The following is a 3,702-nucleotide window of genomic DNA, read 5'->3' on the forward strand; positions in this document are numbered from 1 at the left end:
AAAATATGAGGAGCATGAACTGGTGTTGAAAAACATGAAGAGTCTGAAAAGGTGTGAAAAATATGAAGAGCTTCAAAATGTGTGAAAAATATGAGGAGCATGAAACGGTCTGAAAAACAGGAGGAGCATGAAGCGGTGTTCAAAAACATGAAGAGCCTGAAAAGGTGTGAAAAATGTAAAGAGCTTCAAAAGGTGTCAAAATTATGAGGAGCATGAAACGGTCTGAAAAATAGGAGGAACATGAAACGGTGATCAAAAACATGAAGAGCCTGAAAAAGTGTGAAAAATATGAAGAGATTCAAAAGGTGTCAAAAATATGAGGAGCATGAAACGGTCTGAAAAATAGGAGGAGCATGAAACGGTCTGAAAAAGAGGAGGAGGATGAAGCGGTGTTGAAAAACATGAAGAGCCTGAAAAGGTGTGAAAAATATGAAGAGTTTCTAAAGGTGTCAAAATGAGATGAGCATGAAACGGTCTGAAAAATAGGAGGAGAATGAAGAGGTGTTGAAAATCATCAAGAGCCTGAAAAGGTGTGAAAAATATGAAGAGATTCAAAAGGTGTCAAAATGAAATGAGCATGAAAAGGTCTGAAAAATAGGAGGAGCATGAAGTGGTGTTGAAAAAAATGAAAACCCTGTAAAGGTGTGAAATATATGAAGAGCTTCTAAAGGTGTGAAATACATTAGGAGCATGAAACGATCTGAAAAATAGCAGGAGCATGAAGCGGTGTTCAAAATCACGAAGTGTCTGAAAAGTGTGATAATATGAAGAGCTTCAAAAATATGAAAAATATGAAGAGCTTCAAAAGGTCTGAAAAATATGAAGAGCTTCAAAAGGTGTCAGAAATGAGATGAGCATGAAACTGTCTGAAAAACAGGAGGGGCATGAAGCGGTGTTGAAAATCATGAAGAGCCTGAAAAGGTGTCAAAAATATGAAAAGCTTCAAAAGATGTGAAAAATATGAAGAGCTTCAAAAGGTGTCAAAAATATGAGGAGCATGAAACGGTCTGAAAAATAGGAGGAGCATGAAGTGGTGTTCAAAAACATGAAGAGCCTGAAAAGGTGTGAAAAATATGAAGAGCTTCAAAAGGTGTCAAAAATACGAGGAGCATGAAACGGTCTGTAAAATAGGAGGAGCATGAAGCGGTGTTCAAAAACATGAAGAGCCTGAAAAGGTGTGAAAAATATGACGAGCTTCAGAAGGTGTGAAAAACATGAGGAGCATGAAACGGGCTGAAAAATAGGAGAAGCATGAAGTGGTGTTGAAAAACTTGAAGAGCCTGAAAAAGTGTGAAAAATATGAAGAGCTTCAGAAGGTGTGAAAAATATGAAGAGCTTCAACAGGTGTCAAAAATTAGATGAGCATGAAACGGTGAAAAATTGGAGGAGCAAGAAGTACTGTTGAAAAAAATGAAGAGCCTGAAAAGGTCTGAAAAATATGAAAAGCTTCAAAAGGTGCCAAAAATATGAGGAGCATGAAACGGTCTGAAAAATAGGTGGAGCATGAAGCAGTGTTGAAAAATATGAAGAGCCTGGAATGGTGTGCAAAATATGAAGAGCTTCAAAAGGTGTGAAATACATGAGGAGCATGAAACGTGCTGAAAAATAGGAGAGGCATGAAGGGGTGTGGAAAAACATGAAGAGCCTGAAAAGGTTTGAAAAATATGAAGAGCTTCAAAAGGTGTGAAATAGATGAGGAGCATGAAAAACTCTTAAAAATAGAAATGGCATGAAGCGGTGTTGAAAAACATGAAGAGCCTGAAAACGTGTGAAAATATGAAGAGCTTCAAAAATATGAAAAATATGAAGAGCTTCAAAAGGTGTGAAAAATTTGAAGAGCTTCAAAAGGTGTCAAAATGAGATGAGCATGAAACGGTCTGAAAAATAGGAGGAGCGTGAAGCGGTGTTGAAAATCATAAAGAGCCTGAAAAGTTGTGAAAAATATGAAGAGCTTCAAAAGATGTGAAAAATTTGAAGAGCTTCAAAAGGTGTCAAAAGGAGATGGGCATGAAACGGTCTGAAAAATAGGAGGAGCATGAAGTGGTGGTGAAAAAAATGAAAAGCCTGAAAAGGTGTGAAATATATGAAGAGCTTCAAAAGGTGTCAAAAATATGAGGAGAATGAAACGGTCTGCAAAATAGGAGAAGCATGAAATGGTGTTGAAAAACTTGAAGAGCCTGAAAAGCTGTGAAAATTATGAAGAGCTTCAAAAGGAGTCAAAAATATGAGGAGCATGAAACGGTCTGAAAAATATGCGGAGCATGAAGCGGTGTTGAAAAACAAGAAGAGCCTGAAAAGGTGTGAAAAATATGAAGAGCTTCAAAAGGTGTCAAAAACATGAGGAGCATGAAACGGTCTGAAAAATAGGAGGAGCATGAAGCGGTGTTGAAAAACTTGAAGAGCCTGAAAACGTGTGAGAAATTTGAAGAGCATCAAAAGGTGTGAAAAATATGAAGAGCTTCAAAAGGTGTCAAAAACATGAGTAGAATGAAACGGTCTGAAAAATAGGAGGAGCATGAAGTGGTGTTGAAAAAAATGAAAAGCCTGAAAAGGTGTGAAAAATATGAAGAGCTTCAAAAGCTGTCAAAAATGAGATGAGCATGAGAAGTTCTTAAAAATAGGAGGATCATAAAACGGTGCTGAAAAACATGAAGAGCCTGAAAATGTGTGAAAAATATGAAGAGCTTCAAAAGGTGTCAAGTATGAGATGAGCATGAAACGGTCTGAAAAATAAGAGCAGCATGAAGCGGTGTTCAAAAACATGAAGAGACTGAAAAGGTGTGAAAAATATGAAGAGCTTCAAAAGCTGTCAAAAATATGAGGAGCATGAAACGGTCTGAAAAATAGGAGGAGCATGAAGTGGTGTTGAAAAAAATGAAAAGCCTGAAAAGGTGTGAAAAATATGAAGAGCTTCAAAAGGTGTGAAAAATATGAGGAGCATGAAACGGTCTGAAAAATAGAAGCGGCATGAAATGGTGTTCAAAAACATGAAGAGCCTGAAAAGGTGTGAAAATTATGAAGAGCTTCAAAAGGTGTGAAATACATGAGGAGCATGAAACGGTCTGAAAAATAGGAGAATCATGAAGTGGTGTGGAAAAACATGAAGAGCCTGAAAAGGAGTGAAAAATATGAAGAGCTTCAAAAGGTGTCAAACATATGAAGAACATGAAGAGGTCTGAAAAATAGGAGGATCATGAAGCAGTGTTGAAAAACATGAAGAGCCTGAAAATGTGTGAAAAATATTCAGAGCTTCAAAATGTGTCAAATATATGAGGAGCATGAAACGGTCTGAAAAATAGGAGGATCATGAAACGGTGATTTAAAACATGAAGAGCCTGAAAAGGTGTGAAAAATATGAAGAGCTTTAAAAAGTGTCAAAAATGAGATGAGCATGAAACGGTCTGAAAAATAGGAGGAGCATGAAGCGGTGTTGAAAAACATGAAGAGCCTAAAAAGTTGTGAAAAATATGAAAAGCTTCAAAAGGGGTCAAAAATGAGATGAGCATGAAACGGTCTGAAAAATAGGAGCATGAAACGGTGATAAAAAACATGAAGAGCCTGAAAAGGTGTGAAAAATATGAAGAGCTTCAAGACGTGTCAAAAATATGAAGAGCATGAAACGGTCTGAAAAATAGGAGGATCATGAAGCGGTGATCAAAAACATGAAGAGCCTGAAAAGGTGTGAAAAATATGAAGAGCTTC

The sequence above is a fragment of the Dama dama genome, unplaced genomic scaffold, assembly GCF_033118175.1.
Source record: "Dama dama isolate Ldn47 unplaced genomic scaffold, ASM3311817v1 ptg000115l, whole genome shotgun sequence".
Lineage (NCBI taxonomy): Eukaryota > Metazoa > Chordata > Mammalia > Artiodactyla > Cervidae > Dama > Dama dama.